This window comes from Malaclemys terrapin, chromosome 3 (assembly GCF_027887155.1).
Source record: "Malaclemys terrapin pileata isolate rMalTer1 chromosome 3, rMalTer1.hap1, whole genome shotgun sequence".
NCBI classification, from domain to species: domain Eukaryota; kingdom Metazoa; phylum Chordata; order Testudines; family Emydidae; genus Malaclemys; species Malaclemys terrapin.
Window position 1 is genome coordinate 4,935,368 of NC_071507.1, and position 13,958 is coordinate 4,949,325.

Below are 13,958 nucleotides of genomic sequence, written 5' to 3' on the forward strand. Positions count from 1 at the left end.
GTATGTCAGTGCTGGAGAAAGATTTATGAAGATAAAGGGGAGTACATATTTAAAAACAGAAGGAAAAAAATCCTTCCAGGCTGGGAGTTGTTTAGATACTTGATTTCCCTTGGATTCACTCAACAATGTCACTAAAATAACCTTTTCCCCTCAAACCTCTCTTCCAAGGGGTTACCCTTTGACAAAAGCATCTTTCAAAGTACGAATCTAGCAAGGCTTAAACCAGCTCACAGGTAAGACCTTTCTGAACAAACAGAAAGGGGATTCGTCAAGAAATATTTTCCTTGCTATCCTTTGCATAGTGAGAGCTAATTAACTGCTTGCCAGGTTTTACAGCTTTGCAGTCAAAAATGACTAATATAAAATGTCATAATTAATTAGAAGTGTAATGCTAGAATGAACACAATAAAGGTCCTATCAATATTCAAGCAACAGAAGCATGTCTACCCACCACTAGACCTGATTCTGCAGGGTAAAAAAAAACCCAAAATACTCATAGATGTCAGGAGGGATTTAGTCCCAGATCCTCAGAGGTCTTTAGACCTCTAAATACCATTGAGGTTATGGGACGGTGTGTGCCTAGGCTGCAGAGCGAGGCCCCAAAACATTGAACGTCATCCATATGCTAGGTAAGATTCATGAAAAAGGGCTTAGAAGCCCAAATAATTTCCCACATTAGTTTTAAAGCTGAACGTTATGGCCAATAGGTCAGCTCCCCAGCTGGTAGAAATTGGCCCAGCTCCACTGAATGGAGAAATGTTGAGTTCCATGCACTGGGGATCTGGCACACTGACTTCAATGAAGCCTCACTGATTTATTCCTGCTAGGATAGGACCCTCAATTTCCCTCTAAACAGAGGTTTGGCCTCTCTCCAATTTGTGCCCATAAAATACTAAACTGTGCGGGTGCCAATCAGCGTTCGTGTTCCTCTAACTCAGTGATTCACTGTCTATGATGCAGTGCAAATACTCAGCTATGCACCCACCATTCAAATATAGGGCCAGGGTCTCAGCTGGTGGAAAGTGGCACAGCTTCATTGAGGTGAATGGACCTATGTTAATTTGTACCACATTATAGCCCATAGCAGGCAAGTTGACAGGAGCAAATTGCATGACGGCAACTTGCCCCATAGAACTGTGGGAGACAGGAATTTTTAGACCCTGATGCAACAAAAACACTTAACTCTGAAAATACAAATTGTCCCACTGAAGTCAATGCTTAAAGTTTAGCCCATGCTTAAGTTCTTGGCTGGATAAGGGTCTAGAGAAGCCCTTTTTTGGCTCCCAGCATCCTTAGAATCAAGGAAACAACAAGATGGTTTAGAGCAACTTCCCCTTCCCTACTCCCCTTCTTCAGCTGCATCAAGAATGTGTTCAGCATAGCGGAGGATCTGGCACTGTGTATCTGATCTACATCAGGCTCCTAGAGGTAAAAGACTCTATATCTCATTGATCCCTGCACTGTCTGGTCCCATTGTGTGTTTGTTCTGTTTTCTTCTCCTAGCTCAAGGTAACAATCCCTCCTCGCACTGCGGAGATAACTTTGCAGAAAGCACTTCCATGGTGATGACCGAGCTGAGAAACCTTGTAACGCTTCTGTGTCAGATTCATCCCCACGTGCACATTGGAGCAGAAAGAACTCAGTTCATTAGCACGATGATCAAATCCAGGAGAGAGAAAAAAGCCTTGAATATGGGAAAAAATAAATACCAGAGAAGTAAAGGTGCTGGGTTTTTTTAAAGAATGAAACTTATCTTATGAAGTCTTTTAACACCAGCCAGAAGAGGCCTGGACCCCTTAGCCATCTGATTGTTGTTCTGATGAAACTTCAAAACACCCCACATATTTTAAACCTGCATAAGTGCCACTGGACCGAATAATGGCATTTTTTTTTTAAAATGACCTTCATGTTTGTTCAAGGCTTTGCATCCTGTGAATTGTTGCATGCTATTGACACATTCTGAATAGTTTCCTCAGTAAAAAAACCAAAACAAAAAAACGCCACAACAAATAAGCTTGTTGGCTTGGCTTGGCTTGTTAGAACTACCCTTTGGCACTCAGTAGCATTCCTCATTGTTCTTGGGGCTTTTCACTTTTTATGGGTTTCAGTTACATTTTAGGGTGCCATTTCTAATAAATATTTGTAGACCTTGCATGGCAAAGTGTGAAGCTCTCTGGCCCAGCTCTTAAAAGATACTTAGGCACCTAACTAGGGTGACCATATGTCCCACTTTGGCTGGGACAGTCCCCTTTTTAAGCTCTGTCCCAGACATCCTGACCTTTTTTTGGGGGGGGGGGGGGGAAGAGGACGGGGACAAAAACCAGGCATTTGTCCTGTTTGCTCTTCCCAACTGATCAGTTGGGAAGAGCAAATGAACAAATGCCCAGTTTATCAAAGAGAGTCAGAGGAACGTTGTGGGGGGGCAGTGATGTGAAGTGCTGTGCACTGAGGCTTGGGGATCAGCGCCAGTCCCAGGCAGCATGGAGCTCAGGGCGGTCAACCTCATCACTGGGCAGTGTGGGAGGGCAGTTCTGGTGAGCCCCAGGCCATCTCATTTTTACTTTAGGAAATACAGTCTACACCAGTGGTTCCCAAACTTGGTTCGCAGCTTGTTCCAGGTAAGGCCCTGGCCAGCCGCAAGACGCTTTGTTTACCTGAGCATCCACAGGTACTGCCGCTCGCAGCTCCCAGTGGCCGCAGTTCGCCGTTCCCGGCCAAGGGGAGTTGTGGGAAGTGGCACGGGCCGGGCTACCACTTCTCGCAGTTCCCATTGACCAGGAACGGTGAACCGCGGTCACTGGGAGCTGCGAGCAGCTGTACCTATGGACACTTAGGGAAACAAAGTGTCTCACAGCCTGCCAGGGCCTTACCCTGAACAAGCCACGAACCAAGTTTGGGAACCCCTGCCCTACACCCACCTCTGAGTTCAATTGGAGTTAGACACTGCCCCCACACTGGCCTGTTAGGGGTTAATAGAGCCCTTGGGAGGCTGCACAAAAAGCAGCCAATAGGAAAGGAGCTGCAAGGAGCAGCCAATCAGGGCCAGGCAGGCGCATATAAGAAGAGCAGCAGGGAGAGCAAGTCCAGTAGCCAAGTGGAGCTCGATGAGGGAAGGTCAGGTTCCTGGCCAGGCAGAAGGGAACTAGCACCCTGGACAGAGCAGTGCTGCATGCAGTTACCGGGGGTGCACCAGAAAGCTAAAGATGGCTCCTTGTTGGCCGCAGGGATTTGCAGGCCGAGGTCCTGAGGCAAGGGTGAAGAGGTTGCTCGGGGCCATGGGGAAGTGGCCAAGGGAAATGAACAGAGGAGTCAGAGGGGATGCAGCAAGTGGCAGCCATCTACAGGGTCCCTGGGCTGGGACCCAGAGTAGTGGGCGCACCCGGGTCCCATCCCCCTTGCCACTGAGGAAGTGGCCAGACAGTTGGCTGCAGTTGCCAGTGAGGGAAGTGGCTGGATAGTGGACTGCAGTTCTCCCAGAAGAAAGGAGAACAGAGCACGCTACGGCTGGAGGCCTGTGTCATGAAGAGCAAACTGTGGTCATGGGAGGAATGTGGGTCCTGGAGTGGGAGTGATGACGGCGAGACACCATCAGAAGAGGCGCACTGGCTAGCAGAGCTAGTCCCCAGGACAGCCAGAAGGAGGCACTGCAGGGATGAGTAATTCCCATCACAGACACCTAAAATACTCAGAGGATCTGGGCCACTGCGTCTAGAGTTGAGTGTAGTTTGTCTATGCAAGCATCTATGGTTGATATACTACTATGTGAGGTTCCATGCAAGTGTTTCTCTCATCCGAGAGTTACTTCTGAGCCTGAACCTGCTTTGCCCAATGAGTCATCCCAGAGCCAGAGAGAGTGAGGAGTCAGAGGCAATTACCAGCTAGTCTTGTTATAGGCCCCACACCATTCAACCAGGGTTCAGCCAATCCACAGGTCAGGACCCACCCAGGGGATCCCAAGGCAGGTATATAGGCTCCTCAAGACAGTCTCTTCAGTCTGCTTAATGTTGCAACCTGGCTGGGAGCACTGACGTTGGCTTGTTCTGATCACACCTGTGCTTCCGCCCCAGCTGGCCCCGTGCTCCTGCTCCAGCCTCCCACTGCTCTTGCCACCCCCATTAAGCCGGGTATTGATTTATTTTATACCAGTTTCCCCCCAATGTAACTCACTGAAATCAATGAAATTACTTCTGACTTGTGCTGATGTCATTGAGGTTGGAACCGGTCCCTATTAGTCCTGATTTGCTTTGCCCATACTACGCCAATCTTTTCTCTTGAGCAGAGATTGCCCAGATGTCACATTATAGGATACATTAATTATCTAGATTAAAATCCATGAGGGACTAGATTAATAGTGTGATACCCCCTTTTATTTCACTTGAAACCTAAACCACATTTGATCCCAGATCTAGACTCTGAGATGAATAGTTTATGCATGAAGTAATTGCACCATCCAGACTTCAAAGCACTTATGCTATTAATGAGAATGAGACAGTGGGATTTTCCAAATGGGCCTAGGTGCCTTGGGGGGGGGGGGGGGGGAGTTAAGCCCCAGGGGACTTTTGACAGTGACTAGGCACCTATCTGCATCGTTAGGCACCTAAATGTCTTTGTAAATTCGGCCTTAAGTGACTTGGGAACAACTCCCATTGATTTTCCATGGGATTAATGGGCCTAAATTACTTACCGGCTTTTGAAAATCCCATTTGTATTCTTAGAGATGTTCTGAAAGAAATTCTGTTTCAATACATGTCTAGAAATTGTCATAACCTATTGAATTAACTTGTAGATTTTTGCTAACCGTTGTTACCGATTAGTGTCACATGCCTTTTCCTCGACTGAGCAGGCACCTAGACATATGAGTGATAATACGCAAGCGTGAGTATGTACCTAGTGGGCCACATTCTTAGTTCCTAACCTATGACAGCAGTGTCTGGAGCTTTGTGGGTGTTATACTTTATGGGAGCTTTCTGTAATCTATAAAACTAATTGTGTGGTGTTATTAAGTGAGTGAATCTGATATGAATGGAGTATGAAAGTGTCTTTCCCCCCATTCCTTTCTTCCCTCCGCTTTATGGCCATCTATGCTACAGTACATTTTTATTTGAGTTCCTTTCCTCAGGCCAGCAGGAGGGTGCCATGACATCTGGAAGGAGAATCCCAACTATGGGGTCTTTTCCCTCCACTCCAGCCTGATGTTCTCCTTCCCAGAGTCTTATCCTCCTCAACAGCACCAAGGCTGTCAGACTGGGGGTGGGACCACTCTACCATGTCCCTGAAAGTCTCATCTATGTATCTCTCCGTCCCCACCTTAGATCTAGTTCAGCCACTCTGGTCTCCAAAGCCTGTATAGAATCATAGAATATCAGGATTGGAAGGGACCTCAGGAGGTCATCTAGTCCACCCCCCTGCTCAAAGCAGGACCAATTCCCAACTACATCATCCCAGCCAGGGCTTTGTCAAGCCGGGCCTTAAAAACCTCCAAGGAAGGAGATTCCACCACCTCCCTAGGTAACCCATTCCAGTGCTTCACCACCCTCCTAGTGAAAAAGTACTGTCTCTGCAGGCCATGAGTTGCTTGCACCAAATGCACACATATGCCACCTGCCCCCAAGGCAGATAATCATACATGCTGCATTCAGTGCAATAAACTGGATAGTCTCCACTCCGCTGCTGGACTTCTGGCTGCATTCTTGCCAGGTGTGGGTTTGGTTTTTGTGAGGAGGGTTGTTAGCTTAAGTTTAGAGTATGTTTGTTAGGTGTATCTGCTTCTCATGTGCCCTCTCTAAACTCCCTCACAAAACTCCCCGGGTCACTAGCTCCTCTGGTCGCTTTAAAAATGCATTTTTAATCCCCTGTTCTCCCTGGGTTAGCCCTGCCCCCTTGTCAAGAGCTCTTAAAGGGGTCAGGGACCAAAGGATGGCAGGCTAGAGCCTCATTGGGAAGCTCTCAGCCTGGCCTAGCGGGCCGCTAGGCTCAGCACACAGCCCCCGCCCCAAATAGACCAAGTGATCATCTTTAATCCAGCAAGCAATGAACAAACTAGCAGACAGACTCACCCGAAGGGTCATGTAGTCGCTCCTCCTCCACCTGGAGAACTCCCTCACAAAACTCCTCTGGTTGCTGATCCTTTTCACTAGCTCGTGGATGGAATGTTTAAACTTCTGGATACATCCCTATTTGTTAAAGACAGAGTGGGTAGAAGGATCAGAGTTGGCATGCCTGCATCAGGCATGCCATTCCCTGCTTTGGAGTTTGACAATTCAGAAGCACAGGACCCGGAATGATTATGGATTAGTGTTGTGACAGTTAAATCACAAGATGGGTTACAGGTGGTGTCTGTTATAGACACTGACTCAAACAAGAAAGGAGTAGTTCTTCCTGCTCAAGCATCTATCTAGAATGTGTAGAAAGAAAAATTGCATCATCATGGGAGATTTCAATCTGGGGGGCATATGTTTGAGGAGCCTCGTGTTGCCACTAGTAAAGCATCCTTGGAAGATTATAGATGATAATTTTTAAACACAAAAAAGTATTACACTCAACTCAGAGTAATTCTAATTTAGACCTCTTTCTGAAAAGATGAATTGATCACTGAACTAAGTTTTAGTGGCTGCCGTGGTACAAGTGATTGAGAGCGAATTACTTTCATTATGTGCAAACAGAATGCAGTTCAGATCAGTGTGTATGTGTGCACGTGCCCATGCGCATGCATACAAAGGGACCAATTTTCAAAAGCTGAAAATAATTATGAGCAAAATTAGTTGGTTGGGTAGAAATTTTTAAACAAAAAACATCTGAATGATACTTGGAAGTTGTTTAAAAAAAACTATTAGATGCCCAGAAAAAAATCTCACAAGTCCATAATCATGAAAGATGACTTCTTCATTTAAAAGTCATTCCAGATCCATCCTGATCAAGAATGGAAATAAAAAGCTGCAATTTAAAAAAGTAAAACAATATATAACAAATGGAAGAAAGGTAAGTTAATAGCAATGACCATAAATTAAGAGTGAAAAGATAGACAATTGATAAGAGAAGCTGAAGGTCTCAATGTAAAATCTCCAGCCAGTAAGGTTAAGGACAGTGTAATGGAGTTGGCACCCACCTCTTGTGAGCACCCCCTTTCTTTGGGCAATGTACATGCAATCACAGTTCTTTTCAGGGGCTTCACCCACCTCTCGCAGCTGGCCTCCTTTGGTTGGTTCAGTGTGAGCTTGCTTTTCATTTTAGTTCTTATCTCAGGGTGGCACCCACCTCTCATGAGCACCCGATGGCTCTCTTGGTGGGTCTTCAGCAACTCAGCCCTCCAGCCAAGCTACGTACCCAGTCTCCCCTTCCAGGGTATATAGTCCTGAATTCTTATCACTGCCCTGGTATGGGGCCATAGCTCTTAGGCTTCCCAGAGGCACTGCCTTTTTCAACCACACAGCTGGGGCCCATCTCAGTACCCTCAACTGGTGTCCTTTTCAGCACCCCTCCCTGGGCTCAGTCTGTAACCAGACCAGCAGGGCCCATCTCGGTAACCTCATCTGGTCTGGCCAGGTTCTGTGCTTAGTCCCCCCAGGCTCATTCTACCCACACTGACCTTTTCATGGTCCTGCTGCTATTCTGTCCAGCCAGCCAGGCACCTGGTCTATGGCAGCCTTCCATGGGCTCTGCTCTGCCTGGTGAGCTCTCTGCAATGAGCTGTCCATGGTCCTGATGGTCATCTAGCCAGCCAGGCACCAGATCCTCCCTCATCACATACATACAGCAACTGAAGGCCCTGCTCTGCTGCTTGCCTTTTATCTGGCCCTCCTGGCCCCCTATTGGCCACTCCAGCAGTCCCTCTGATTGGCTGCTCCTCTGCAGCCACTATAGGCTGCCTGGAGGACTCCTAGCTGCTCTATTCTGGGGCAGAGTGACGCAGGGCTGTGAGACCTCCAGCAGGGCACCTACAGACCTAGTCCACCCTGTCATAGACAGTAAAAAGGAATTCTTACAGTGGGATAGGTCTATTGCTAGATATGGATGGTATAATCTTCAATAAAGATGCAGAAAACAAGTAAAAGGCAGACGTGCTTAATAACTATTTGTGTTGTATATTTACAAAGACACTGAATGAGGTATTCTACCTTGGGATATATTTTTTTATTTTGGCAGTAACCAGGGAGGATGTTAAAACAGCAACTATTAAAGTTAAACATTTTTAAATCAGCAGGACCAGGTAACTTGCACCCAGGAGTGGCTAAGTTGCTCTCTAAACCATTGGTGGGGCCTTTTTAGCAAACCTTGAAACAGTGGGGAAGTTCCAGATTACTGAGAAACAATCCCAAGTTCTGCCAATGTTTAAAAACTGTAAACAGAATGGCCTCAGTCAGACATCAAACCCATAGAAAGGCGGATGGGGGATGCAATTAATAAAAAAGTAAAAGAGGATAGCATAATGAATGCCAATTAACACGGCTTTCTTGGAAATTAGTCTGGTCAAACAAACTTGATGTTGCACAATGAGATTCTAATTTGTTTAATAAAGGTAACAGTTTACATAGGCATGCCATTCTGACTAAAAAACTACTTTGATCCAAAGTCAATGTAACCTATAGTAAATGGATTAAAAATTGATCTCAACAAGTAATTGCAAAGGAGGAGGCATCAGCCCATAGCTTGTTTCTAGTGGGGTTCCAGAGGGAGTTGTTCCTGGCCCAGTACTATCCAATATCTTTGCTGATGATGTGGGAGGAAATATAAAATCATTGCTGGTCATGCTTTGAGACGGCACAAAAATTGGTCAAATGGTAAATAATTACAAGGACAGGTCAATTATACAGAGTGTTCTGGATGACTTGGTAAGGTGGGCTCATTCGAACATGTATTTTCATGAAGCCATATACTAGATTTCTACTTCTAGTGATAAAGACTCTAGGTCATGCTTGTAAGACGGGGGACTGCATCCTGGAAAGTGCTTGGAAAAGGCCTTAGGTGTCATAGTGGATAACCAAGTGACCATGCACTCCCAGAATCTTGCTGTGGCTAAGAGGGCTAATGTGAGCCTGGGATGTATAACCAAGAGCAAGCAGGAATAAGGCGGTAATATTGCCTCTGTATATAGCAGTAGTGAGACAGCTGCTGGAATACTGGCTCTGGTGTTCACACTTCCCAGAAGATGTGGTAAATTTACTTTAGTGGGTTTTGTATCAGGCCTTAAAAAAGCAGCAGATAGTTTCTCTGGTGGGTCCACCAGAGGAAAGCTACCGCCACTTCATTAAAGCAAGAAAAGGGTCATTCCATTTGTGAATCTAAGAATGCTTTCCTGTCAGCATAGAAAGGCCTTTCTTTGGGTGGTATATGATTTGCTAGAGCAAATGTGCAATCAGTAAATACCTGCCTGCTGATAAGTACTTGATTTCTCCTTTTGATATGGGCACGCAATACACATTAAATATCTGTGACCCAAAAGAGGAATGTCTTTATGACAACATTTTTTGTCTTTCATGAACAAGGTCATTAAGCAACACTTGTAACTACTAAAGCTGGGTTTTGTGTGAAAATGATTTCAGCGAGCACGAAAACCCCAGGTTTCTTTTCAATCTACTGATGTCTTTTGAAAGCAATTCCTAAGCCTCCATTTCAAAGCCTCTTTCAATCTCTGCAAATTGTTGGTAACAGCTGAATCGAGGCAAACAGATCATAACACTGTAACTCAACAATAAGTACTATTGCTGATTATTTAGAAGAAACTGTCACTTTTCGGAGCATTGCCACAGGAAGAAATTATCATATATACTGGAATATTTAAAAAAGAATTCAGCCTTCATCCACATGTCAATTGCAGCTTGCAAGGTCAGTATCTTCACTGTAATAGACACTGGCAAAAATAGCAACAGTAACCTATGTATGAAAACAACCATAATCCGCCATTGTGGTCAGTAGGCCAACCTGATGGGTGAAATAAACATTGTGCTCCCAAACATATCTTTAATTCAAGGTGATCTTTCACATGACATGTGCAATGCTTAAAGATTCAATGATAATTCAGAGAATTCAAATCTAATAGTTGACTTCTTGCTGGTTGGTTGGTTGTTTAGTGTTCCTATTCTTTGGAATCACATTTCACAATGCAGTCCTTACAAACTTCAAAAGAAACAATCCATTTGTGCGCATTTAATGTCTGATTAAGATAAATTACCTTATACATTCTGATTATGAGAATGATTTTTAGATTTTCTATGAAACTTCTGCCACACTAGTCAAATGATTTTTATTAGAGCAGGTCAAAATTTTCAGACAAAATATTGTTTTTCCTCAGAAAATGTTGATTTGACTAAAAATTGAACTATTTCATGGGAATGTATTGATTTTGTCTAAACGGTTGATGAAAAATTATCAAAAATATTCATTCTGATAAACCTGAAAGGCTTCATTTTGACTGTCATTTGTATTATATATTAGTTGAAATGAAGCCTTTCAATCTTAGCCAAACACATTGTGCTGACCTTATCAAAGCTCAAAAAAGGCCAAGATGAAAAATCAAGGAAATATTGTAAAAATATTCCATCTCAGTTCTGGATTAAACAACGTTTCAAGATCTTGGGATTTCCCGCTGGGCAGAATTTCCATTTTCTGACCAGCTCTCATTTTTATTCAGTTCTTTGGATTTATATTAATACCTACCAAAAGGTGTGTAGTAGGCTCCTCGGTGGGTTGGGTGGCCAAATAGTTAGCATCCACTCAGTCGTGGGGTAGTGGTAAAGGAGCCCAGGCCTGCCCCCTCCACCAGGCAACGACCCAGGGCTCTAGGAGGGTCAGCAGTGTTGACCCCTGGGGGGAGAAGGAATCGGACCCTCTGAGTTACCCTCTGTGGGTCACTCCCTCCACTTCTGGTCCCAGAAAAGGAAAAAGAAAACCAAGCCATTAGCCACAGCCAGGTTCAGCATACAGTCCTGGTACTTCAGGGAGGCACCCCTCACCCCTTTTGCCAGGAGCTTGCAGGGGAAGTCTGTCCTCTCCAGCCTTCTCCCTTTTGAGCTGGGTTGCTCCCTTTTCAAATTGGAGCATGCTCTGCAGGGATGGCGGGGCAGGGCTAGCTGGGCCCTGTACTGCCCTTTAACCCCTTCCATCCCAGTGTGGGGTTTGTATCACGCAGTGCCTATCTAATACTCCAATTAACTTGGACACAAATGAAAAATGTGCGTCATCAAGCAAAAAACAGCAGCTAACTCACTTCTATAAAACTAAGGGCTTGTCGCCACGGCAAGTTCCTGTGAATCTACAGTGCACCCGCTTGCCACACAGTAATGTCCCGTGTGGCCCCCGCCATGGCATAGTGACCGTCCCAGAATGCAACTTGGTGCCAGGCACTTGGAAGCAGTAATATGCTAAGCTGCGTCCAGCAGTGTCCCCATGGGACATTGGTGCACCACAAGCTGGTGCACTGTAGTCTCACACTCCGGCTTGCAGTCCTGTAAGTTGCCATGTAGACGAGTCTGACACCCCTAGCAGAACGCCTCTCCCCACAAGCCTCTTCCCTCCCCGGCGCCCAAGTTCAACCAGGGTGCTCAAAGCTGCATCCATCTTTAGGCATCTAAAATCAAGCGGCCTGCTTTATAAAGATGCTTAGCACATGCCAGTCCCATTAACTGTTATGGCCCTTTTATTTAGATGCCTAAAGATGGTTGCAGGAGCCTAATTTTATACCCCCACGATCAAAAATGTAAGCCTAAGCGCTTTGGCTTTGCACCATGCCCTGAAGATTCAACAAATTGCCAAGCAAGGAAGGGAATTCCAAAGCTCAGAGTCCCTCCCAGGTCTACTCTACTGCCAGCCCCCACTTTTTTAAAATTGTGGGGCACCAGCTCTAGGATCCCCACTGATCACAGCAGTGGTGTGGCCCAAGGAGAGAGGTAGTCTCTCAAGTAGGCAGGTCCTAGGTCATTTGGGCTGGGAGGTCCCAAAGGAGCGAGGCACCCATCTCCCATTGAAAATGAATGGCGGTTGGGCAGCTACCTCTTGCAGGATTCTTTTCCAAGTAAACAAAAATACACCTTAACTTCCACCCAGATAAGCAGCCAGTGCAGATCCCGGAGCACTGGGGTTATGTGCCCCGGCCTAAATATGCTACTTTATAAGAGGGTTGCTGAATTCTGCAGCAACTGAAGTTTTTCATCCTGCCTTAAGTGGCCCTGCAACCCCATGTGCAAGGTGGTAATGCCACTCATTCAAATTTGGCCCGGTGGCCCCTCTGTCATGATGGAAGGACGGCAGAGCCAAATTTGAGCAGCATTCCGACCCCATGGGACTGCTTGGCACCCCACCACCACCTTTGCAGTCCTTCCAGTGTCCATGGGCACCGGCCACCCTCAGCTTCCTGGGAGAAGCGAAGCTGGAACCCCCAGTACCCAGGCAGTGGGCAGAGTGGCTCTGCTTCCTGGGGAGGCAGAGGGAGGATGGGGTCTGAGGCTCCCAGCACTGCCTGACCCCTGCTGGGGACACTGCCCTTCGGCCTGACTACCTCTCCAGGTAAGAGCTTGGGGCTCGGTAGGGGGCAGCAGGCGGACAGTGTATGTGAGATTGCAGGGCTGGGTGCAGAATCAGCAGAGCGGGCACACGAAGGGGAAAATGTGTGGGGCTGGGGGCAGTGCAGGGGTGGCCCAGCTCTGGGTTTCCTCAGGAAAATTCTGGTTGCCCCCTTGCTTCAGAGCAGGGCCTGTGTCTCTTTGTGTTTGCACCATGCTGAGCACAACGGAGCTCTGATCTTGGGCAAGGGCTCTGGGCCGTCCTGTAATACAAACAAATCATTAATACTCACGTGGTATCAATGGTATCGCCACTGGTTCCAGCCATGTTCTTCCACCGATGAACCTGACCCAGGCCGTTCAGAACTCGGTGGTCGGGGAGAGCACACTCATGGGCCCTCTGAAGCCGTCAAACATTTCTTAGGCCTTGATACTTCCCAGCACAATACGCTGTTGCTGCGTGGCAAGGCAGTGTGAAGTGCTTGTTACCCTGTAAGTAGGAGCAGCTTTCATAAGAGGAAAACGGGCCTGGGCCTTTGCCTGGTCTCATCTGCTGTAAAGCAGCACAGGCCCCCCGGCAGTCGTGCTGAGCGACACCGGGCCCATTGTATTTTTTTATAGTCACTAACTTGCAAGTCGTTTTCAATGCCACACTTGTTCAAAGGCTTTTCAAATGCTTCTTTTCAATCACCCGTTGAGCGCTTTCGCCTACAGAATATCACTCATTTATAACACAGTTAAACTGTGGCTGATGTGCAACTCTTCTCTCCATTCCATTCAAATGCTATTGCCTGGCTATATTGACCATATAACGTAGGCCCAGCCCAGCAGTCTATGGACACAATTCTCATTGAAAGCTGCCATGCCATAGCGCTTGCCATCCATGGCCTCAGGTCTGGCCTTCTTCTGAGGATGTCACTATTAGGGGCTATTATTATTGTTTTCAATTATTATGTATAGTACCATAGTACTTAGGAATCCCAGTCATGGGCCGGGACTTCATTGTGCTAGGCGCTGTACATACACAGAACAAAAAGACAGTCTCCGCCCCCAGGAAGAGGGAGTACAAGCACCCCATGAGACGTTATTGGTCCACATGGCAGGCGGTGGTCTCTGCACACCAACAGCCTAACCTAAAAGAGAGCACAGCCTTCAGAGACAACATCACAGCTGGTGGGGCTACACCAGAGACCACTGAGCCAATGGCCGGATTTTCGTCTTGGTACTGAGCATTCAGATGAGGCCGTGCACTTTTTATGAAGGGACTCTAATGAGGCCAAACCAAAGCAGGGTTGTGATTTGTGGGGATACAGCATCCCAAGGTCACTGAAGTAAAAGAGTCTTTCCATTGACTTTGATGGGCTTTGGATCAGGCCCATAGCCTGACTCGCTTAGATATTCATTGCACCTGTCAACGTCTGAGGGTGCGTTTCTGTTTTGTGGTTTCCATGTTGCTAAATATTT